Source organism: Calidris pugnax, unplaced genomic scaffold (genome assembly GCF_001431845.1).
Source record: "Calidris pugnax isolate Ruff unplaced genomic scaffold, ASM143184v1 scaffold435, whole genome shotgun sequence".
Classification (NCBI taxonomy): domain Eukaryota; kingdom Metazoa; phylum Chordata; class Aves; order Charadriiformes; family Scolopacidae; genus Calidris; species Calidris pugnax.
Genome location: NW_015091240.1, coordinates 1,887,449 through 1,913,461, shown reverse-complemented (window position 1 = coordinate 1,913,461; position 26,013 = coordinate 1,887,449). Strand labels below are relative to the sequence as shown.

The window sequence follows — 26,013 nt, the reverse complement described above, 5'->3', positions numbered from 1 at the left end:
TAGGGTAAGGCATATGTAAGCATACTATAAGGAATTTTCTTTTGGTCCTTTTCTCACTGAGGTGTTGCACTCATTGCTAGGGAGAGGGAGTCAATGCTAGTTTGGATTTTAATACCTTTTTAATATAAGAACTCCGCACTAAAACGTTTTCCACAAATGTGTAAATTATTGCTACTCTGGTAGGGTGATCATCTGGCAAACAGCAGATGAGATGTAGGAGATTCTGCTGCTATGCCTCTTTGAGCATAGAGTGGCATAAAAATGCTGGACAGCATCATGAATAATCTTAGTGTTAGAGGACCGTTTTTTATGAAAAGAACAAGGAGATAAGCAGGAGAAACATTTCTCCTTCCTGATGACTGTCACCTCACTCTGAGTTGTCTGTTCCTTGAAGCAGCTCTCTCTTTCCTCTTGTTCTTAAATTTGGTGTGGCATTGACAAAGCTGCTAATAGGTGTTTCTTTTTTCTTAATATTTAAAGGAGATGTTGAGCTAGAGCTTTTTCATTTACAACCCCAAGTTGGTTTAGAGAGTTAGAGCAAGACAATGGAGACTGTCAGCGAAACCTTTGGTTTGAAGGTGTAAGAGGTGGTGGGAGAAATGCTAAGTGGCTTGGATGAGGCATGAAGTGCATGATCAGATACTTCTTGTCATTTCTGTTTTTTTCTCACTTTTGGAACAGGGACTTCTTGAGTATTACAGTTCCTTAATGAATTGCAGATGTCACTCATTGTGGAACTGTGTCTTCTGTCATTCCTTCCCTAGCTTGAACTTAAAAATTGCTACCAACTGGAGCAGTCTACAAGGTGTGTAGAATTCAAACACACAGAAAGCCAATGTTGATTAAAATCTGGGGGGCTTCTGCTCTTTTACAGGTGTGACTTGCATTGCCTTTCTGTGAGTGTGCATTTAGGCTTTCACACACAGTATCACTTTGCTTGCATTGAGTCCCTTGCCTGCCATCTACAACAGGGTGGTGATATGACAGAGATCACTCTAGCGTGCCTTTTGCACGGTGAACTATCCTTTTGTTCTCCTTTGGGTTCCTTGATCTGTGCTGTCCACAACCTACAGCATTCTGTGGCTCACGGCCAGTGCAGAAATATTTATTGGGTCCAGATCTGTGTCTAGATATTGTTGATTAAGAGTTGGAACAAACTCTGCGTGTAAAAGGCAGCTAATGGAGCATGTCAGCTTTTCTGAAATAAAATGCCTTTTAATCATGTTTTTATAGATATTAATCCCAGCTCCTATCTCAAGAGACTTCACAAACAAAAGAATTGTGAACACCTTAAAACAAAAATGAAAATTGAATAGTGTGGGGCATTCTTTAAAACTACTACTGTTTTTCTTTTTTATTCATAGTTTTGCATGTGAGGCTGAAAACAAACAGTGAAAATCTTGGAAAATATTTTTGTTTCTCTCTTTTAATTTTGTTTTCTTTCCCAGTAAAGTAACTCTGACGTGCTGTGGGACCAGGAGGAAAAAACAATGGCATCTGACTGACCAGCATAGCGGAAGTGATATACAGAACAAAGGCCGCTTTTTATTTATCATCTCTTAGATTTTTATTCATCTCAAGTCATAACACAGGAAATCAATAATTTTCAGTTGCTTTACCAAAGTAGTATTAGGTCAAAATCAAGCAGTCCTTTCAATAAAAGAACTTAATGTAGTGTTCCTGACTAAAAGGCTAAAGTTTCAAAGCAATGTGCTTTTTACTTTGATTTATTTATTGTCGGTAGCTTGTCAGGCCTTTGTTTGAATTAGGAGCCGTTGTGGGCAGCCAGAAATTGAACTTTATGTAATATAATCTATCTGTCACTTAGTATCAGTTCCCTAACAATGATGCTAACACATTCAGACTTTAGCATCTGGACCTCACACTGGAGTTTTCAGCCACTAGGTAGGGTCTAATGTTTCAGTGCTTCCATGTAGTTCCTTCCCAGCTATTTCCCATCTGTGTGTGACTGTCCCACTTCCCTAGGGGTCAGTCACCAGAGCTGCCAATGTCACCAGACAAACCTTTTCCCAAGAGAATTTTCTTTTTTTTTAAACTGTATCACTTGTTAAACTCTACTAGATTTGTTGCCTTCACTTCAAAAGCTGGAAAATTCACAATAAGGCAGAAAGTTGTGGGCTTATTCTTGAGCATGTCTCTGAGATGAATATATAGGGTTTTATTTCATGGACCACTTCTAAAAAAAGTCATTAATCAGTATCCTTTAACATTTTGCAAAAGATTTCCATGGAGTGATAAGGTGTGATTGCAGGGAAGACTAAGAACAAGAGTTAGAGCCTATAGCTGGGTTCTCAATGTCCCTGCAAAGTCAGTTCTTGAAAGAAAAATCTGTAATGGCTAATGTACAAAATTCTGTTAAAACTTCTGACCTGCCTTCTACCTCCTCTAGTACCTTTGTGGCTCCCAGCCTTTTCTGGGAATGTGCTTGTAGATAAATATTCCATGCTTTCCTAGCTGGGAAAGACCTTGGAGGAAAGCAGGCAAGCCTGTCCTTATCAAGAGAAAAAAATCACAGGTCTCCACCTTGGCCTCCCTGTGAGTTTCCAAGAACCTGCTTCTGTCATTGCAGCTGTGATTTCATATGCTACTTGTGGTGCCTGGCAGTGGGCTGTAAACGAGGGCCCCTTTGTGCTTTGGGTTTAAGGAGGGTTACGTTTTGAAGAATGAAAGTAATAGGTGGGGTGGACTGAAGGACACATCTTTCCCAAATCTGTGCTGTTTTGTGGGTAGCAAAGTACCTGTTAGCACTAATGATAGACATCTGTATCATCACATAAATTAGGGTGTCTTCTCATATGCTGCCTCTCTGTTTTCTTCCACGAATTGGCTTCTTATTTTAGGTTTTAATTCACAAGCTGGAAAGCTCGACTAGAGCCAGTGAGGGGGAAGCTCAGCCTGGAGCAGCACATCTTCTGTCTCTTGAGCAAGTAGCAGGGAGGGAATGAAACTTCCCTCAAAACATCTGGCAGAGCTGAGCTGTGCCAGTACATCCACCCTCAAGGGAAGGTGACTGACTCCTGGGGTGGGGCCAGATCAAAAGGAAGGTGCAGGGAAAAGGAAATAGAGGTGGAAAAGGATGCCAAAATATTTAAAATATAGCTGCTGCATCTGTCCAGTGGTCTGGCTCCTGTTTGTGGAATAAATTTTATGAAAGATGCACTTATTTATGTTAGCCTGTGATATGTAGGTCTAGGCCAACCAGCATGTTTTCAGAGGTTGAGAAAGAAAAGAGAAAAAGACCAAACTATTTTGCTTGCACTTTTTGCTTTAAGGTAATTTAGTCTAAAAATCTTTGAAGTTAAATAAACGTTGTATTTTAAGTATCTGAAGGCATTTACTGTGTTTGCAAAGGCTCTTTGCAGTCTGGTTTGAGGAGGTTTGTTTTTGTCTAGAAGAAACAAAAATATTTGTGAGCTCGCTTTAGACTCCTGGATTGCCAGGAGTCCTCTTCTGTGGGAAGTGGAATTGTAAAAACCGTCAATTTAATACCAGTGCAAAGGAGAGACATGCTGCTGGGGGGATGAGCTAGGACAGTTACATTAAAATCTTTCTTTCAGTGGCTGCTTTCATGAATGATGAGTTGTATTTGTTTTGATCTCTTTCCCTGTAGTGCTGCTGTCAGGGTTGGCACTAACAGCAGCCTTGACGTAGGTGCTATTTGGAGAGGCTGCCCTCAGGACCCTAAACAGGTAGCTGTTGCTGTGGGTCAGGGACTGTCCCTGAAAGTCTCCTGTGTCTTTGTCACCACCTGAAATTTTTTAAATGTTCAGTGATCCTGCATTGTGAAATCTGTGTTCATCTGGTGTAATTAATTCAGCTGGCAGGAACAGATTTATTATTAGCAATGGAAACCCTGTGAAAGGTGACAATCCTTTAAGTCAGCTGAAAAGTGACATTTTCAGCTGCACGTTGCTTTGACCTTCTCCGCCAGCCACAGGAATATATATGGACCAGACCTGAAACTACATTTGTAAGCCCAAAATAAGTGCCTTCAGCGCTGTTGTTAAGCTTTATTAGACAAAAAGGTGTCATTTGTGATTTAAAATGGTTAGCTACAGACGCTTATTCCCTCTTTGCCCACAGGTGGGATTTTAGATTCAGGTTTGGTACCTACCTGTTGCATTACTCAGTGCACTTGAAATCAAGTTGTGACCTTTTGTGGAGCTTTGGGGTTCAGAAAAGTATCGCTGCTCTCTGATTCAGAGTAGCATTACGGCCAATTCACAGTAAAGAAATATGCTTACATCTTTCTACACAATAAATGCGTAAGAATACTTTCCTATAACCTAGTGATTTGCTGTAAATGTTAATCTTTGCCTTTCAATATAAGTGTGTGTGCACAGAACAGTCTGCGTATCTACCAATGTGCTTTGTTAAATCATGGGATTCTTATTCTGCAGTTGTTTGTTAGTGTACCCTTACAGTTAAGAGCAATTGAGAACACTGAGTGTAGAAAGATATATTTATTGTAAACAATGTGTCAGAATCAACAACCATTATCAAATGAAAAATTATGGTAATTAGTTACTGGTTATGTCCTAAAGTCAGAAAACACTTTGAAGTGTGAGAATTGATCTGGTGCGTTTATCTGTTTACCAAAATCACAAAGACAAGCAAAGCCCTCCCAAAAGACTTGACCTCAAAAAAACAAGCCACATAGAAGTCAGTGAAATCTACTCTGATGCAAAATGCTTAATTTTCTGGTTACCAAATACTAAAGTAAAACTCCTAAATTTGTTCAAGTAGCTCTTGCAATAGCAAGAGCCATGCATGAATTTCTCTACTGTCTTCTGAAATATTTATAAGGAAAACTACTTAAATCCTGTTTTTGCCACTAAGACTTCTGAAAAGGAAAAAAAAAAACCCACACAGGAAAGGTTTGTGTACATGACAGAATTTTGCTTGCTTATGTTATTAGAGCTTGATTTCACTCTTTGAATATAAGGTTATGTTTAAAAGCTACGTTCTTCTGGCGTCTGCCCAGGTTATGTTCTTCAGAACTCTTTAGTATGGGCTAAAATAAGCAGTAGTTGTAGTTAAACAAATATGGCACAGTCAAAGCAAACGCTTTGATCAGGTATCGTTGACAAATGTACTGTTACGGAAAGCTTTAAATACCATGTTTTATTTCTGTGTTGCTATAGTGCATGGCATTAGATGAATCAAAACAGGTGGATTCTAAAAGTTACATATCTGTCTGTTTTAGAAATTGATACGATTAATCAAGAATTATAGTAGTGAAATGTGCATGTCTTTTAGTAAGTTCATTTAAAAACACATTTGGCAATAAGGCCGTGGTTTTGTTACATAATCAAACTATTAATTTAAGGAAAAGGTTAAGAGAAATGATGATGATGTCTAACCTCTCACATGTATGCTACTTACTCCTGTTTTGGATAGAGATTTTGGCTTTTGATTGTGTTTATACTGTCCTGAGCACCTGTACATTGCAACCTTCTGCAGGGAACTATTAATGACTGCAGCTACAAGAGCCTTGTACTGTGGTTTGTTCTCCTTCTTAGTACTTGTGAGATGCTGTCATGCAGCCTGCTGCTTCTTTTGCACTTGTAGCATGTGCCATGATTACGATTTAAGTGTCCCTTTCTGAAGGAGAAAGACATAACTGTTGATTTTAAACAGGGAGAGGCCTTTGCCGTCTTATAAATACGTTACAGAGCTTTCTTGTGCCAAAAACTTAAAGCTTTGATCTGCTAGATACAAACCACTTGATCGATTGGCACAAAAAGTGACAAGTTAACAGTAGCAGCGTTTTCAGTCCATGTTGCACCACAAAACATAATGCCTAAAAATGAAGAATCGCTCTCCCTAAATTTTTTAGGTGTTCAAAAATCTGAGCTGCATAAATGATGAGGAAAAACTGTAGGATGTTGCATTGCACTTCAGTGGTTGTGAATGAAAAAGAAACCTTTAAGCCAGCATCTATGAGATGTTTTTTGTTGAATTTGTTATCAATGGATGCAAAAATTCACCTGTCCATCTCCCTGGGTGCAAGTTGCTCATGCAAGAGGTGGGAGACAGTTATCTGCAGTGGCTCCTTTGCTGCTGCAGTTGTTCACAGTCTGAATCATCAGTTTAAACTTTTGTTCGTCTCAGATTAACTTAATACAATAGAATGAGAATTTTATGGCCTACTGAAGAGCTGGCATGCACTCGCTGCTTTTATCCCTGCTGTTGGATCTGGCAGGAAATCAGTGCATTTACCTCACTGTGGTATGGCAAAACTCTTTTTTGGTTTGGGTGGTTTTTTTTGTTTGTACTTCCTGGCTCTCAGGAACCCGAGTGCTGCTTTTGCTTGAGGCTCAAGTATGAACACATGCCATATAACCTGAGGCTGAGGTGTCAAAGTTGGGTCTCAGCGTCTTTCTGCCGCTCTCTTGCATGGATTTATGGATAGAGCCATGGGTTTTCCAGCTGAGAGCAGAAGTGAGGTGGGACGAGTGAAGGCCTAATTGCATTTCTGAAATGAAATATACACTTCTAAAATCTCTGAAAAGCATCAGTGAATCTTCCTGAGGTAGCTGAAAAGGTGTCAGTTGACAGATGTGCTGTCACCACCATGTCTCTGGCACAGTTTATGCTTAATAAGTCCAGCTTTCTTTATAGGTGTGCAAATTTTGCTTACATTGCTTTGGAAGATATGATAGGGATTACTAAACCACTGGAACACTTGTGAAGACTTCATCTGAGGATATAATGGATAATTACAGCTGTTGTATAGCAGTGTCAACCAACAACATGCCTTGTGATACACCCCCTGATTTCAAGGCCTTATACATCCTCAGGAGAGTGAATAAATCTGTATGTTTTTTATGATTTAAACAAAGTCCTTGTGTTTTCAAAACATGGAGAAACAAACAAATTTGATATCTCATTCTCGTTGAGAAATACCAAGTTCTGTACTGCTGTTGCACTACAAGATTTGTGTTGTACGCTTTGGAAGAACGGCAGGGATAGTTGTCATGTAACATCCAAATAACATTTCATCATGTGATTTTTCTAGCAAAATTGCTTTAAATATAGAATAAAAAAATCATCCCTTCTGTGGAATAAAAGTGCCTGGAACATATCTGGAAAGACTAGCCTTCTTTGGAGTTTGAGTGAACTCCTCCCAAAACAGGAAGCCAATTCTATGGTCTTGTTGCAGCAGTGTTGTACTCAGGTTTTCATTAAAAGCCTTTTATTAGCATGATGCAGACTGACTGCTCTCACTTCGTGACTGCTTTATGTTTTATCCGAGCTTAAGTGATGTCTAGACTCAAGCATCCATAATCCTTTGCTGTGGCAGGGCTGTAAGTGTAAGTACCTGAATGTAATGAAGAAACACCATGAAGTGGAAATTGCCACCTAGATAAGGTCTGGGGAAGTTGGATTGAAATGCAGAAAGCAGTAAGATGTAATCTCCCAGGAAATCTGAAAGGAAATCTGATTGCACTGGCTGATTTATAGAGGAAATACTGATTTTCATTCATGTAGTTTACCCAACTTTTACTTATCCTACATGTCACCATATAATTATTGTGGACTATAACTGCACAGTGAGACAAGAAGGTATATATATTTTCTTTGTTGATAATGCTCCATATATAAGCCCTTTTGTGCCTAGAAGCTCATTACAGCCCTGTCACTCTGCGTAAACCACAGGGTGGCTGTTAAATTGATTGGTCAAATCTGTGAAATGTTCCTTAGCTGTATAGACTGTCTCTGCTTCTTGCTGTGGAAGTTTTCCTCACTTGTGATTTAGAGGGGAAAAATGCCCAGCCCTGTTCTTCGGTATAGTGCAGAGGAAAGTCTTGGAGGAGAACTTGCAGGCAGCTGGAGGCTTTGGGGTTTTTTCCACTTGGCTGCCTTTGGAGGATCAGCAGTGGCTGCCCTCTCGTTTGTAACTCCTTTACTGTGCTAAGACTCTCCTTGCTTAACCTTTTATCAACAGGTTAATGTCTTTCACCTTCACCCTTCTCTGATGCCTGAGAGGGAACACAAAAAAACTCTCTGCAAAAATATGTCTGGTGCTGCTGACTGGCAGGATTGCTGTAAAAGGAGAGCAAGGAGAAGCCTGGCTGCTTTCTCCATGTGCTTCTCCAGGCTGAGCATGCCCTTATTGTTCTGTCTGGATGTGCTGATTCAGCATTGCAATGGTGCGTAATATATACAAAATATAAGTGGCTACATATGTCAGATTAAAACATAAACAGGTCAGTGTGTCCTGTGATGTATATTTATAGCTCACTGACATCAGCAGGAGCTACATACATGTGGAGGCAAATGCAGCCTGTGTGATAAGTGGAAAAAAGCACGCCTTAAGCGAAAGGAGCATGTCATACATTTAAGTGAACATTAGTTTTAGCCGTGTTCATATATACCCTACTTATATTGTATATCAAACCTTAGTGATTAGCGCCTGTTAAATATAAATATGGTGACAAGCTGTACCTTTCTGTAGTCGCTTAAAAGTTACAAATAGGCATGACTGAGTAGTTGAAGAACATTGAATTAAACATGCTTGAATTAATAGGGTAATGATTGGTCCTGCTCAGAGCTATAAAATAAACACTAGCTAGAGCTCTGTGCTATGTGGCAACCAGATCGAGCCATGGGGTTGCTGAAGTATTCTGAAATGGCTCAACTTTGTTGTTAAGTGAGAGAGATAATCCTAAGAAAGCTCTCTATGTAGGCTCCCTGTGCAGTTAACGTTTTAAACCCCCCTTTGGCTTGTTGTTATGACTTCAAAGATACTCTAAAGCCTTCGTTAAATTGATCATTAACTCTGCAATGTTATAATTAGACATTTGAACTTGGCTGCATTCAAAAAGAAAACGCAAGAATGAAAATCCTAACCAGCGCTGTTTCTCTGCAGCTCATCAGCATGGTCAGAGACGGATTAAAGTTCCACAGGAGTTAAAAAGCAATGGGAATTGAAGGCATTAGCCAGCCTTGCAGGAAGGATAGGGAGCCATTAATCCACAAAGTTTTCCTTTGAAAGTATGGAGCGAGAATAATGTCAGGAACCTGAAATGGGTTGCTGCTGGAGATTTAGATTTAAGCTCATAAAACCATTTAGATGGGAATGTTGGGCTAGAAGCATGAGTTGGGGAAGCTTGAAGTTTCCAGCCCAGCAATCAAACATGTTATACCAAGCTGTTGTGTGCTGCCACTGCCCGATTACGAGCCTGTAAAACCAGCAGAGAAAGCACTACGAGGCGGCTTTAAACAATAGCAACCAGCCCGAGCGGCAGCTAAGAAGATTGAGGGTTGGACGGCGTGGTTAAAGTTTATGATGTCCAGGGCTGGGAGAAGCCCAGCCCTACGTCTCCCACTTTCTTTCCTCAGTCTCTCCTGATGGAGTACGAGTCGAGACAACAGCTGGTAGCTACTATACGCCCGGCTGCAGAGTGGATGGGAAAACCTATCTCCATAGTAACAGAGAAGGCATTGCATGTGCTGCTCCTGCTCGATCTGGGGAGTAGCTGGCTGAAGACATCTGGTCAGTGTAGCAAATTCTCAGGGGAAATTAGCCTATTTCATCTGATAGTAACCACAGAAACTTTTGACTTAGTTCAATAATATGATGGTGAACAGGAGATAGAGCTGACTGGTTCAGCAGTTTGAAAAGTCAAAGATTATTTAACTGTTTTTACAGAAATATTTTTTTTAAGGAAGGCTATTGCTTGTTCTCATTCCCCCACACCCCACTCTTCCCCATGATCATATTTCTGTCCAATATGATGGTGATTCTTCACTGTGGGGGAAGTTTTAGGAGTTTAAAGGCAGTTTTCTCTTTGTAAATACTTATTTGCTTCCATGAGCTTCTTTTATTATACAGTGAGCCCTCTAATCCTTTCATCTTAGTGGAGCTCACTGTAAGTGTGAGATACTGCCTGTGTTAAAATACTGTGACTTGTACTCTAGAAAGTTCACCTCTTACCTCCAATATCTTGAGTCAGTTAACTATTTTCAAAAGAAGCATTCTGAACAGCACATATGGCTACAAATATGACTGGTGAATATGTGTAAAAGTCTTGAGCTATTTAACATCACTGAAATCAAAGATTGTATTTTTGTGTACAATACAGGAAAATTCCCAATTGAATTCCGCATCTGGCATGCAGAGGCTATACTGAGGATACGGTGGTTGGGTACGCTGCTGGTTTTTCTGGCTACCATAAAATTTATCAGTTCATACTCTCCTGTGTAAAGTTAAGAGATTTGGAGGAAATTGAAGAATGGAAACTTTTTTTCCCATTTGCACGTGAGGACATCATTCATATGCCAATAAATTAATGTAGAGGAAAATAGCTTTTCTGTAAGTATAATGCATGCAGACAAGTGGATTATAAGAGGCCCAAGAGCAACATCCTAAATGTGTGGGGCACAAGTAAATGCTCCATCTTCCACCACCGCCTGCCCATTACTGACAGCTAATCCTGGTTGTAAATATTTGAAATCGGTGGGTTGTTGTGACCATCGTGAACTAGAAAATGAACATGCATGGACAGGCATAAACTTCAACTGCGTATCTCCCTCTATGGAAGACCAGCAGAGCTGTCAATCTTTGAGAGGCTCTACCCGTGTTTTCTGTTTGAGCATGTGTAGCTGAATGAGAGAAGAGTGATCAGCTCTGCTGAACAGCAGCAATAAATTATTATACAGAGAATAAGAGCTGCTAGCTGCTGTAGTTATTAAGAAAGATCAGGGGGATCTGAAGGTCTTAACAGGAATCTGAGAAATGCTTATAATAAACAAAGGGGCCTGAGCTTCCAAACAAGTCAGACAAGTGCAGCAGATGTTCGAGGGCCCCAGGTGGGTTATATAGATGTTAATAAACCAGATGAGCTAAAATCAGTTAATAAAACAAGTTTAATCAAACCGAGTTGATTCAAGAAGTGACTATAGAATGAATATGTATTCCTTATTGAAAGAAGATTCATTGGTTTGCTTTCTCTGCTGAGCTCATTCTCTGATGAATCAAGAGTTACATCTCTCTGGCCTTAAACCATTGAAACTAGGTGGCAGATTTTTTTCCCCAAATGTTTCTCTTTCCTACCTGGAAAAGGTCATGTAATGATGTGAAGTATGTGGGTGGGTAGGTGTTGGTAGAGAAGACATGGAGGAAAGTCTTTCACTCTTCATCTTGAGTTTCATGGCAAGTACTTGAATCTGAAAAATAAACCTCTTGGTTTCGTAGTCTTTAAAAATTTATTTCTGAAAGTGATTTGCATTTAGTCACTTTTTTGGGAGGGGGTAAACATAAATCACAGAAATCAATAGGAAAAATTCTACTTAATCATAGAAAAATGATAGTATTATTGAAAAACTTATGATGCTAGGGGGCTTTGAGGCCCTTGAGGTAGATGGTTCTTTTCCTTTCTGGTTTTTTTTTTTTTTTTGTCTTGTGTTTGTTGTTACGAAGCCAAATGGCTTTGGTTGGAACTTTCAGTAAGTCTTTCTGAAGCTGGATGTTGATAAAGATTAGAGAAGCCCAATGAGTGTGATTAATAAAAGAAATCATTTTCGCATTCTGTAGAGATGGTATTTCTTTTTGGGCTCCTTATTTTCACAATGCTTTCAGGGAATTTAAATCTTCTCTGACATGTCTGACCACCTGATCTGTCCTGGTCAACTAGTGGATTGGTGAGTTTTGAGAGGGAAACTGGAGGCAGACAAGGTAACCGCATGGACCTTTCTAGGGAGATCAGCCCAAAAATAGAAACCCCTCATAAACATCTCTTTCAAGAGAGAACTGAGAGTATGTTTCTTCTGATGTTTATACCATTGCTCCAAGGTGAGAATACTTTATTGCATAATTGAAAGCAGTTCTTCTAGGCTGACTGATTCTTTTTCCAGCTTTTAGCTCTCTAGAAGTTAGGTTAGGTAGTGGTTAGGTAGTATAAGCTGATCACATAGGCTTTCCCTTCTTGGAAAAGGAAAGATGCTTCTCAAAGCATAGTTTAAGGTGCCTAGATGACACTTGAGATGAATTTCCCTATGTATGTGCCTATTTCCTTCTGTTAATTTAGGAAAAAGCTATGCAAGTTTACCCTATTCAAGTATGTGGAGTTTTCATTCTCCATAAAGTCCCTTTCTAGTCAGGCAGTTAGTATTAACTTAGTTAAACAGTATTAATACTAATGTTGTTTGTATAATTTTTTTTATAGTCATGAACAAGCTTGAAATACATCACATGTGATCGCAAAGGCTTTTAACAGTTTAGCTGGTATTTGAAATATGATACAATTACATTTCTTATGCCTGGATACATGTTGGCTTTTGTTGGTGTTTTCCTTTCGAGAAGCATAAATCGTTGATTACGTGGCTCACTACTTAGATACATGTAGTGTAAGGGCATAATTTTCCCTTTTCACCAGATAGGTTCAACTGTGCTTGTTTGTTATGCACTGCAGCTTGCTTCAAGGGTCATCCCATCGACTTGGATGGGAATGTTCAAGAATAAAGTGGTATACAGTGGAAGAGGTGTCAGAAATCAGCTCAGTGTGATATAGCACGGGCAGCTTAGTGTTAAAGCCCTGAGCCGAGGTCTAATCCTGTGATCCAGATGAAATGAAATGTCAGAAGTATTCTTCCTGCCAAAACTCTGAAAATCTTCTTTTATCATTGAGTCCTATGATCATGTTGGCTCACAGGCAGAGTTGCACAATGTACTGAGCAGCAGTAAGAAGTACAACCTGAGCAAAAGAGGAGCTTCTGGGCTCTCAAAGAGGAATAAATACTCCAGTGCGGTTCCTTTGAGACTGAATTCTGACTTATCTTTGTATTTATTTTAACAGTGAAACAAGTTGGAAAAAAACCTGCTTTACTAGCTTTAAAGAGTAGAAAGAAGTACAGAACCTGAAATAAAGTTAAAAGGAACTCCTTGAACGTTGTTAAGGATTCCAGAAGTAGTTTTTAGTTGCTGCCAAAACTAATGCGACTGGAATTTCCATGGAAAACATCAGTGCAGTATCCAGTTAGTATACAAATACCTCCAGCTTGCAATAGATGATTTTTTTTTTTACCCCCTCCTCAAAGATTGTTTGCCCTGTTCTCCATGTTAAAAGAAAGTGTATCCGTGTTTAACACTGTTTAAGATTTAAACAGTCAAGTGTGACTTCTCATAGCAATACTAGGAGTGACATGGTTGTAGCAACTCGGTGTTGCTCTGAGAGCTAATTGTTTATTCTACAGCCATCGTTGTTTGCTATTGTTTTAAATATAAAAAATAATCAAAATCGTTGAAAAGATGATTCCCACAGACTGCAAGTCGTTCACAAAATGTTTATAAAGAGGGCTTTCGTAGCATTTTTCAGGGTGATTTAGCACCTGAGGTGAACATACTTTATGTCTTCATGGCATAAAGTATTCATTACTGTTACTCAAAAGGTGTGAAACCACAGATAATAAGTATTACCAGAGAGTTCTACCACTTCTTGAGTCCCGTAAAGCATGCTGTTTAAATAGGCACAATGTTTCTGGCTTTAGCAGTCTGCTATTTGGGACAAATAATATGGTTCATGATAACAGAATTCTCTGATATAATATGCTAGGGGCAGATGTCTAATGAGGAAAGCTTTATTGATGGACTTACTAAAACATGCATTCATGTCATCAGCTTTGGTATTGCAAGTGCAATAGCTTATAAATATTTAAATACTCAGTTATGGAACACAGCTGTACTATACTTTCATGTCAAGTAGGTTTCCTTTGGCCATCCAGCTGATGAGGAAATGCACATTGTACACAAACCAGTCTCTCATGTGCTTTTCTAGTGTAATGTAATTATTATTATTTACACCCTGAACATTACTATCAATTGACACTTCTGTACAAAGTTAAATGTGCGATGTGTTAGGGAAAGGGGAAACACAATGTTGTCATTAAAGCCATTTTTAGCAGAGCTGGAAATAGGACACAGGGTCAAGTGTGGCAGATCCACTTGTTTCATCCACGGAGAAGAAGGATCTTGCCAAAAAGATGAGTTTGGTTTAGCTGCCTTGTTACTATTCTCTTTGGCAGAGGAGGACAGGCCTCTGACTCTGGTTTACATACTTTAGCCACCTTTACTCATGCTTTAAGAAAACTGGAAACCTACCCAAACTGAACTTCAGCTTAAGTAGCCTATTCCTCCTGTAACACCTGTAAGGTTGGCTAAAACCTTTGATATTCGATCATTTCTAGAAGTCTTGGCTACTTGAGATACTATTTCTTTCGTAAAGCCATTAAGAAAGGATGTAATCCAAACTCATTATGTGCACTAGTCATGTGTCAGGAATTGGTTGCTGTGCATCAGGACTCCCTTTTTTCCTCCCCCTTAGTCCTAGAAAATAATTTAGCCTGATGATTATTTATTTTGCAAACTGAGAAAATATTGCTTTAAAAGAACATTTTACAGTGGAAAGAACATTATTGCCTCTCTAGTAATGACATGATGCCAAAATTATCACATTTCAATTGTTTGTCACATAGAAGTGGTGGCTTGTGTATAGGGTTAGTAAATAATAAGTTTGAGAAGCTTTAAAGCAAGAAGTCATTTTTCTTGAATGTAACCTCTTGCTTTGTTTCTGTTAAGACAACTGGTTACACAAGTATCATTCTTACTAGTTCCTCCTTGCTGGAAAAGTATCTTCTTGGGTGGAATGAGCATCTTTGGTTTCAGCAGGTAATCTTACCTCTCTGGTTTGGCAATAAGACCTTTGGTGTCCAGGCTAGACTTACATCTAACACAATGGGATCTTGAGAGGCTTAAGCAGGACATACATAATAAAATCAACTTTTTGAAACAGTGAGTGTCGAGAACTACAGGGAAGATGTAAAGGGAAGGCTGAAAAATTGGATGATCTTTCGACCTTATTTTATTTAAAAAAACGTTTTTATAATTACTGCCAGACTTCATCTACCTGTTCAGTAAGACTGCCATTTGCTTTATCACATTAAGTACTGGGAAAAAATGTTTGGAAATTGGGCATTTCCAAGCATGTACTTAGTTTAATTCCTAATTTAAGGAACAGTATATCTCAGATTGAATAGAAGGCTCTAGAAAATTTACCTGTTCCTAGAAAAAAAGTCATACTGTGAGTCACGTGGAAGTATAGCTCACATAGGGAGCAGATATGCCTCAAGCTTTAGAAAAATGAGCACAATAGTAATGAAATAATATGAAGTTCTGCTCCACCGCTACCACTTGGATGTTTTGATATATTAATGCATTTTAAAATGCATAACCAGTGCTTTTGTTGTTTTAGTAGCATATATTTTCAAGTAGACCCTAGATCTGTCCTGCATTGCACAATGTTTCAGCAAGGAAAAAGTTCATTTGTCTCTAAACCCTGCTCCTTGTTCCTCTTCCTTTAAGTTGCTATTGGTTTTCCCTCTTCAAGTACCATTCCACAGAGGGATTCTTCTGGTCGGGTGGCTTTTGCTTGCTACATCAGCTTTCGGATAGCCTATGTACTGCTGCAGAGCTTTTAGTTTATTCTTGATGTCTCTTAGGCATCGCTTTTAGAAAGTCTCTCCTTTTCTGAAGAGTTTTGGAGTACAGTGTTGCTGAATTCTGCCAAATATCAGTTCGGGCTTGGGTTTTTTTGGTTGTTTTTTTTTTTTGTTGTTTTTTAAATTCATTCCATATAATGCCTGTTAGTTTCCTGAGGTATTTGATGTCTTGAAGCTCAGACCAGCTGCCACTGAGGCGGCCATGGCTTTTTAAAGAATTTTTTTTCTTTTAGCAATGAATAGTGCACTTGTCCTTTGTTTGTAAAGGGAGCAGGGGAAAGGTGATAGTGAGTGAAGGGAGTTTCAGAGAGCTGGAGTTCTCCTTTCGTAACTTTGAATTCTGCAAAGAGCTGCCTCTGTTGCACCATTTATTTATGTTGGACCTAAAACTGATAGAAACATGAATCCGAGTACAAATATAAGTCTTTGCACATAACGGTAGCTTGGTTAATGGGGTATGCGACTTCAGAGAGATCTGGCTTATATCTTCATTTCGCAAATGTAAGTTTAGTTTGCTCCGTTTGGAATATTATCAAAGCTCTAGGGAGAGTTTGCACTGAGTTAATCATGCGCTTTGGTTGGTATAAATTAACTTCCCATTTTGGTATGCTATAATCCTGATGCGCTGAACGATAGCCATAACTGTTTAATGCTCGCTGATTGGAACGAGCGCAGGAAATTGGCACGAGGAGGAAACTACTTGCCTTCAGTATGTGAAATGTATTTGCCACTTAGCTGAAAATGCTGACTTTGTTGCCTTCGGTTAGGTTTATTTTGCGTGTCAAATAATTCTTCTCTCCTCCTTCACAAATTTTAGAGTCAACTGTAAAATGCTGACTGAATGGGCTGTGTACATATGGCATCTGAGAGGGTTTTTTATTAGCTTAAACTAGCACATGTGTTTTCCTGTGAGGAGTATTAAGTGCCTGGACTACAGGTTTAGTGTGTGACTGTTTTTGCAGCTGTGTAGAAGAGCATGATGCGTATTCCCTGGAGCAGGCCTGGGAGAGAGCTCAAGTATGTTGAGGCAAAGGCAGGTTGTGTTTATGGGAATGTCAAACAGAAATATGGCACTTGAACTCTTATCAACACTGAGTCTGATACTGGTAACTGAGCAGAGGTCACCCAGGTGTGCGAAAGGAATGCCCCACTTCTAACCACACAGGATTTTGTTTCAGAACTTGATGGCTCTATCCTGCAATGCTATCCTGCCAGTCTGGAAGAAATGAAAATTTTCTTTTTCGCTTTGTTATCTGGAGGTGGTTGAAACCAGCATTAGTCCATTTGATATTTAGTTCTTGTTAAACTACTATTGAATAGTCATTGCTTAGGCCAGAAATCTTACTTTTGGAGGATGAATTCTGAAAACATGCTGCCTCTAGAAAAAGAGGATATCATGACCATATGTAGAAGTAGAGGTAATGTCCTGCTTTTTGTGACCTCTTACTCCTCTAGAAATGTCTTACAGAACACATCACATCCCAGAGAGTGTCCCATAAAGCTGAATACCACATAGAGGAGCCAGAAGGGTATAGCTGAGAATCCTGAAGCAAGGCTGTCTAGCCTACAGTACCATTGTGTAGCTCCCTTCTTGGAGGGAGTGTGGGGCTGGGGGCTGGAAGTCTTGTCTACACAAGAGAGGTATGAAGTTAGAACTTTGTCAGAAAGCATTCCTCTTCAGCATATCCTGTACCTGCTTTTGCAGGAGCAAGTTACTGAAATAGCTCATAATAACTCATGGGTTTTAAGTGTGGGGGCCTCATGATGCAGCTGTGCGTGTCCATCTATACTTCCATCCACTGTGCTACTACCTCATTTTCTTGGAGCATTTGTGTGGGAGAGGATGGTGAGAGTCGTGGGTTTCTCTGATTTGGAACGGAGTTAAAGACTGCGTGAGGTTTGCTCAAAGCTGGATGAGAAACCTGTAGCTGAATAGCAAACTATGTTCCCCTCTGTTTTCGGTCTTCCTGACTCCTGCCTGCCCAGGAAACATAGAGGGGCACTGCTCCAGCTTGTTGGGTGCGTTTGGACTCTGGATAGTGCCCTTAAGTTGAGAAACTGCATAGGTCAGAATGTCTGGGCTGTGGGTAAGGTTGAGATGACGTACATGCAATGCTGTCAACTTTGAAGGAGTGACGTGCTCGAAGTAGTTGAACCTAGACAATTTTATGATGCTATGAACTTCAGTCAGGTTTAGTGCAGAGTGGGAATGTAGGTGTCCTTGGTCAATTGGTGACTGTAGGGAGACAAAAACAACAAAAAAGGAAAATTAATTTTATTACAGCTAATTTTCTTAAAGTCCTTGTTTTCTAGAGAGAAAAATGTAGTTCCTAATTTTTCTACTTTATAATAAAAAGCACACCCTTTCATGTCTTAAATCTACATGATTCTGCAGACCTATATCTTGTTTTTAAAAACTTTATACATTAAAAAAAGAAAAGAAAAAACACTAAAATTTAAATATAAAATGAAACCTGGCTGCAGTTTGTATAAAATACGACTCTGTTGAATTTTTCAAGAGCAGACATGGGTTTAATATAGAAGATAATTGAAAACTAGAGGTTTCTAGCCTTCCCATCTCTACCAGTCTTTTCCCTTTTTTCTTCTGCCCTTCTCTAATAGAATGAAAAGAGATGAGTAAGGAGGAAAAATTCACAGAAAGCTTAAAGTGATTTTCCCCTTTTCAAAAGCTGTGGAACAAAAATATTTTTTCATCAATAATCTTTCTAATTTCTATTTTAAAATGTATTGTTTCTTCCTGGCTGCTATCACAGTGTGACCTCAAACAAACAAAGTACATTAGTATGTCTGAAACCACTAGATTTTGGGTGTTGCTGTTACCAAACCGTATAGCAGGTGACCAGAGCTTGGTCATTACATCTTAAAAATGCCATCTACTATTATATTCCCCTGTAAGTATGCAAAGTGAAGCTATTACAGGTTCAGCTGGGCTGATAATGGCCGGATTCTTCCTTTTGTGTGGCTCTGCTTTTAGCTAAGAGATATTGTGCAATATTTATTTTCTCTCAGAACGGAGTAGTGTTGTAACAGTGATAGTCTAAAGGGATAAGAGAAACATGGCTGTCTGGAAGACACAATAGCTTTTATTACCCTGTCATTTATAGCTAGAAAAAATCTGGGACAGCCTTTTCATGAGGTCCCCCAATAAATTCAGTGTTGGCTGCGGAGCAAAGCGAAGACTTACGAACTGCTCAGTGGAGGACACGGTGGATTTGAAGTAGCTTTTTAAAAAAATGAGTGAGGAAGGTTATTTAATAGAAAGGATGCACCAAGATACTTGACAGGGTAAAAATAATCAGATCAGGGAAAGTAGCTACTGTATAAATAGTGTTACTATGAAAAGTTCTCTGCAACGTAAAAATATAGACTACTCGGCTTTGATTGATTGATTTTTTATTTTTTTTTAATAGCCTGTTTCAGTTCCTTTCTACTCGTATTAGCATATTGTATGTACTAATGAATGAGTATGCATCTCTGTGAACTGTGTGTATGTGTGCTTTATCTTAAGTATGTGAATAGTTCTTTTGAATTCAGTGAGATATAAAATTAAGCATATGCTGCACTGGGTAGAAGCCAGAGCATTTTTCACTTTGAAGGAGAGAGTCCTGTTTGAATTCCTTCTAGAGACTTTTATGAAGCCCTGAATAAGAGCTTCATGAAATAAACAGAAAGAAGTGGGGGTTTTAATCATTTTTGCGCCAGTGTTAGCATGTTGACACTTCCTTTCTCTTGCCAAATACTTTGAATTTAAAGCCTAGTTCTTGAGCATACTTTATGATGGAGGAGAGCTCCACACTAAAACAAGTATCATAAACTAAATGTGCAAGCCCAGCTTAATTTACCTCTGTAAATTCCTGGGGAATATCATCACCAACGAAGTTCAAAAGCTAAAGACGACTGTGTTATGAAGAGACTCGTGCAGGGGCGACGGTGTGGAAAGTTGTTTTAAGGCAGCCGTGCTCTGACACCATGGCTTCATGTGCAAACTCACACCACTCACATCTGAGGCCTTTTTTAGTTGGTGGAAAAAATTCAACTGCCTGGGCTTGGATTTGGCTGAAACCTCAAGTGAGAAGAGAGCTAAGGAAATCAGTTAAAGGCTTTTTAAATGCACCTAAGGGAGTTAGGTGCCCAACTCCAATTGAAATTCAATAGGATTTAGTCTCTTGGAGCCTTTGGAAAAATCTCAACCTAAAATTGCAGGCCTGCAGTATTCTTTATTGGTCCCAGTGCTATTGTTCTATGCTCTCGGCACTGATTAAGGGGAAAATAGAAAAGCTTCGGCACAATCAACTGTTCTAACTCTGTCTCCTAGTAAGCGTCCCTTTTTTTCAGAACATCAACACTTACATAAATATTATTTCATCTTAATTAAAAACATTAATAAGGAGGCTTTAATGATGTCCAGTAACATCTTAAGATTAATTATGGGCCTCTGAAGATAAAAATGTGATACGGATACCGTGGGTTTTGTTTGCCGTTTCCTGTTTAATCATTTGGTGCCAAATATGCTAGATAACGAATTTTAGCAAATGATACTAGGATTTTTGAAAGGAAGGAACACCAAGTGTTTTGGTTTTAAACATTTTTTTAAAAAGGGACATTATTGTTTCTCACTTGAAAAGATGCAGTTTACAAGATCTTTGGAAGTGAGGAGATTAAGTAGGGGGAGAAAAAAAATGCTCAACCCTAAATTGTACTTTTGGCACTTGCTTGTTGCTCAGTGTTTACATATATATATGTATGTATGAAAAACCATTTATCTTTTTATTTTTGATCTGTACTTCATCAAGCTGGGATTTTTACTTTATTGAACTTGGTGTCTGTCTTTGTCTGCTTGCCTAGGCCATCTGATTTTGCTGTTCTGTGTATCTTAAAAAACACAGTACAGCTTTCAGGAAAAAAATCCTGCCTTTCTCAACAGAACAAAGAGGGGCCTCTCTATACAAAGTGAGTGAGATTAGAAGAAACAGTTGCCTTCGATGCTGTTAATTTGCATACCCTGCTCGGGCTATACACAAGTGCTGTCTGAAGCATTTTGCGAGCCCTGATGTGTCAGGTGAACAGTGTGCTGTGAAGTGGGCTCCAGCTCTCTCTGGACTCACATGTAGCCTGCAGTGGTTCGGTTTTTGTGTGCTACCCTTCTCTGAGTGTAAATGCAACTGATTGCTCTACAGGAGATGTGTTCCTCCTTTTTTTTGACCTTTCAGTGGCTGTAGAGGCCATGCTGCATCCCTGCTTGTGAAGATGCTGAGCCTGTTTCTCTGTCACACAATCCAGCTCCACAGCCCTTGGCTGATGGCAAGTGTCCCATTCGTCATTTTGCATTAGCATCAGCAGATCTATTGTCCTCTCTCTTGGCTCCTTCAGAGATCTTCTTGTCACATCTTCTGAACAAAACTTTTGGTAATGTCCTTGCTCCACTACTGCTACCTGAGCTTGCAAAGAGGTTACAGTTCCACTTTACTGTTGGTGTACTACCTCTGTAGCAGAGCTCTTCCATTGCCTTTCAAACAGGTATTGGTGCAAGTAGTGCCACAGGAATCTTAGAGCTGAGGTAATGCTGGTTGGCATGGAATCCCTATATAAGCTGTGGGAGAACTTATTTCCTTGTTTAAAGGAATTTCTGGGAACTTTATCATCCCTGAAGCTAGAATCTGAAAGAATCCAGATTTGAAAGAGTCATGAGAATTATGTAGTTGATCCCTCCAATGAGGGTAATGTAATGCAGCCTGTGGTATGGCAGAGATGAGTAGGAGTCGTATTCCCAGTAAAATGTTGGGGTGGGAGGAAATTCTTACATTACTAGAAGTGTGTGCTTATGAGGCTTAATAAAATCAGCCCCTCATCAATGCCTCTTGTTTTCCTGCACTTTTTACCTCCCTTTCCTTTTAGGGCAGCCACCTCTATGGCAGATGGAATAAGCTGTATATTGTCTTTGATTTTCAGTCTTCAGTAGCCAATCAGAATTACGCAGTGGTATGCTTTGCCTCCTTGTTCCTAAACCATGTATTTTATCTCTCTTATGTTTGTGGAGTTCATTGGGGAAAAAATAAAAGTCTAGACTCAGGGTAAAGGCATTCTTGTTCGGGTGACCTCATCTAGTCCTCCCACATCAAATGGCTGCATGAACATCTGTGATGCTCCATGACCAGTTACAGCTTTGAGGCTTACCGGCGGAGCCTCAGTCAATATATTCTCTATGCAGATGATTTCTCACCCTCCAGAGACAATTCCTTTATCTGTTAAATAACTGTTGTTATGGTGTCATGATCCATCCTGTGTCAGGGTTTTGTTGTGTTGGGTGCTGTTGGGTTTTTTTTCCCCAAGCTATTAATCTGTCTAATTGCTTAAAAACATCTCCTTCAGATAAGTTTAGTGACTCTGTCCTTCCTTTTGGAGTTGCTACTGCACTTTTTCTCACAGTGTGGATGTTGAATGACTCCCAATGCTGGATTGTAGCTCTTCCAATCCAGTGGGGGTGGTGTAGTAAAGAAAGGTAGTTTCAAGATGCATTTATTAGCAAAATAAACCAGATATTCATTTTGCTAATATACTTGTGCGTATTTGTTTTCCTAGATCTGACGGGTTCCTCCTTCAATTTGGTCACAGTCCTTTTCATAAGTAACTTTTCCCTGTTGTCCACTGATGGAAGGGACTTTCTTGTTCTTTTGCCTAACGGGATCCCAAAGTTTGTTAAGGCAATAGTTAAAGTGTCCTTACCCATAGCAGGTCCAGTTCTTCAGTGCAGAGTCAAACCTAATACATGGGCTTTTCATCACAGCTATTCTTTGAGCCCTTCCCTGTGTGTTCCCTGTGTGCGCTTATTATGAAACTGTGATTAATCCATGGGAACTGTGGAGATATAGGCTGTAATGACAAATAGCATGGGGATGTTTGTCAGGAGACTGTTTTTATGGATCCTGCCTAAAGTTCCTTCACCAGGTGATTAAGGTATGATATATCTGTCTCGGGCTGAGGATTATCTTTATGTTTTGATTGCTCATTCATTATATTCAAATTACCAAAGCTGTTTATGTAGTAACTGATCAACTCAAAGGAACTTCTGTTTCCATGTCAAAACCATGAAAGTAAGTAGTGAGATGCACTGAAAAAATCTGTTGTGAGACTCCTGAAATGGATCCCACATGCTGACCCCACTCCTGCAGCAATGCACCAGTGAGGACTCAAGCTTCTTTACTGGTCTTTATGAGAAATATTTCATTCCGTGGTGTTTGCTGAATAGCTACCTGGTGATCTATTGAAGTTTCACTGAGTGCTGTACCATTATGGAAATGCCCAAGGCTTGTTGCACTAGTCTTGTCTACCTGTTTCTTTGAGTTGAAAGTGTTGTGAATTTACATGTGAGAAGCTGCTTGCAGAGTTACTGACACTGATAGAGTTCTTCAAGAAAAGCAATCTACATGTGTATCTCATGTTCATCTTCTCTACCTTTTCATCCAAAATTAATCTGGCACTTGGCTGTGTTGGGATTATGTGGGTGAGAGGTCATGAAGATGGCATTAAGAACATACCTGGGCTGAATAGGAAGGATGAAAAAAATGAGGATACCATATACAAATCAATAATTAAAAGAAAAAAAATGTCTCTCAAGCAAGAGGGCTTCTGTATGCCCACAGCATAAAGGTACACAACTGTCACATCTGAGTGCTCTCTTTACCCTGTCAATATAAGTTTTTTATTTCAGTATTGTATTTCTGTTTTCACCTTTTGAAAAAAAGATCACAGTTAAGCGATATGGGGTTGAGTAGGTCCTTGCACCATGCAGTTGTTGTGTGTCTGTAATTTTAACCGAGAAAACTCCTCTCCTGAGTTTTAATCCCCATTCCCACTAGTGTTTTGCGGGCAGCTATTTTCTCTTTAGTTTCTCCCATGTGCTGAATGTTGCTTTGTTTCTTATTTCACTCATTCTTTACATCCTCTCTGTCTTCTCAGCCCTTTATCCTTCCATTTTCCTATATCCATTTCTGGAAGCCATGTTTCAGTCTAGCTGATTCATTGTGAGAAGCATGAACTTTTATACAGTGCACTTAGTAGGTAAGTGTTAAGCAGGCAATTAGGAGAAAGTGTTGAAGAAATAGTGGACCAAATTAATCTGTAGTGCAACTCAGATTTGCTGAAATTCTCAGGTGTGAGGCATTGCTGCTCTCTGCTAAGGTAATTCCTATTAAATGGAATCAGCCCTAATTAACCACCAGCATAAATGCATTAAAGATCAGGTTGGCATCCTTCTAGTTAATATGAAGTTTCATGTTAAACTGTTAATCGGGGAAAATATAGGCAGTAATCAGGAAGACATAATTTTCTAATTTTTTTTTCCTTGTTGTCTTCAAGTTTCTGGCTGCTAATATAAGTGTGTACTGACAGAAATTCATCAACCTCCCTCACCCCCAGGAGACTACTTCTTAGACTTATGCAACGCAAGATATTAAAAACACTTTTGTCTGTCACACAGCCACGGGCAGGGGAGGGGGAATGTGCCAGTTGCTAATGGATACCTGGAGTTTTTGTGTATGACCATGAAGAACAGCTTGTGCACTTTCACCCCCGATGTTCCCTGAATAACTTGGGTCTCATTTAGGTCAATAAGCCTTTATCAAAACGTCAGGAGTGAAAAATGTGTCTTGGTGTAAGCCGACTGGTCGTTCCCTCCAGTCACCGGAGTCTATAGGACAATCAATGTTCTCTAAGCTTGTCTGCGTGTCACGCAAAGAGCTGGATGACAGTAACCATTGACTGCGTGTCTGTCGCATTGTCTTTGGGACAGCCCCCATTTGCATACTTGCCGGTGTGCCTGTGAGCCAATGAACCATGGAGGGCCTTTAAAAAACATACGCGCACAACTCCCATGCAAATTTCCTCCGCAGAGAATGCACGCTTCTTTAAAGCACAATCCAGGCTTTCAGTTCCTACCTTCTTGCTATAAAACTGAAACTGGGATCCTGACAAGGCCACGGGGCCTGCTCAGAGGGCTGCCTCTGACCTCATTGTGCTAAAACATCGAATTTTCTCTGGGTTTTTCTTTGCTTACCAAGTTACATTTTTGTTTTTGTTCTTTTGCTTTTGGTAATTACTTTGGGGGATATCTGAACAGTACTGTCTGTGCTAACACGTATGATGTGAGGCCTCCCTTCCTCAAATTAGTTATTTTGAATGAGGGACAGTTTTTGCTCCCTGTATGGTTGCAATTGTCTTTTGTTAAGGGAGTTGCCTTCGTGGTAGTGATGGAAGGAGGTGTAAGAGCCTTCTGCATAAGGAAAAGCACTTGGATATTACAGTTTATTGACTATGTCTGTGAAACGAACACAATCACCTGATCAGAAAAAGATGGCCCATGGTGCTTTATTTTGCTGCAACAATTCAACGGCTTGTAATTTTGCCATTCACTGCAGGTTCATAAAAGACATTAGATGAAATTGGACGAAGGGAGATTTTTATTGTGTTTTGAAACTTCTGCCATAAGACACAGACTTTCCCTAAGGCATCTGCTGCAGATGCTGTTCCTTTAGATTTATGACATTTGTTATGACTTTATTTTATTGAAAAATATTTAATAATAGCCCAATTTAGAAGAAAAAAAGGTGAAGGGTTCTTGTGGATCCTTTCAGAACGAAGCTGTAGAAGAGATTCTTGGCTCAGTCAAAGGGTCTGAGCTTCATGTTTATTACAACTAATGATCTGTACAGTTTCATGATATCTTGAAAATCTAACTGTAATACAAGTGACTATAAACAATTGTGATAGCTGTTCTGCTGCATCTTGCGTCTTGCATAGGTTATGGGATTGTCGAAACTAAGGGTAAGAGTCCTGGCTAATGTTGTCCTAGCTTTTCTAGAAGTGTCATAGGGTTGAACTTCAACACTAGTGCCCTGAGATGAGTGGTTTGTTATGGTGTCAGGAAACTGGCATTTTAGAGCCACAAAAAGATTATAGCACAGTCAACTGATGCATAACATTTTTTTATCTCCCCTTTTTACTGTATACATACCTATTATTTCACTCAGTATGCTCCCTCAATTTTTGAAGCCGATAATATGACTTCCATTCGTCTTGACTGGACTAGGGTTGTATCCTTATTATTTCAGTTAATTTAGAAAATAGTCATAGGTACGATCTTGAGTGCCATTTGCCGATCTGCTATGAAAAATAGCAGTGAGCCCTGCAGAAAGATGAGGAGGCTGGATAAAATGTTTAGCGGCACATCCTCTTCTCTGCAGTTGCTGTTTACATTAAATCACTCTGAAAAAAGCAGTTCATTCTCTTAATCTGCATCATCCTATGTAACTGTGATACCTTATGATTGATTTCTCTGCTTTACTCTTTCCATTTGCTATGTGCTATGTGTTTTTAACTATAACCACTGTTACCATTCAAATTAGTAGATTTTGCTGTTGGCTGTGGCAGAGAATGTGACCGATTACTGAGTTGGCCAATAAGGAGATATTGCAG

At 39.5% G+C, this 26,013-nt stretch overlaps 1 protein-coding gene across 2 annotated transcripts in view; it reads left to right on the top strand.

The window, feature by feature from the left end:
• Positions 1 to 26,013, top strand: part of KCNQ1 (potassium channel, voltage gated KQT-like subfamily Q, member 1) — a 365,443-nt gene that overhangs the window by 61,364 nt on the left and 278,066 nt on the right. The gene's annotated exons all lie outside the window — the stretch shown is intronic.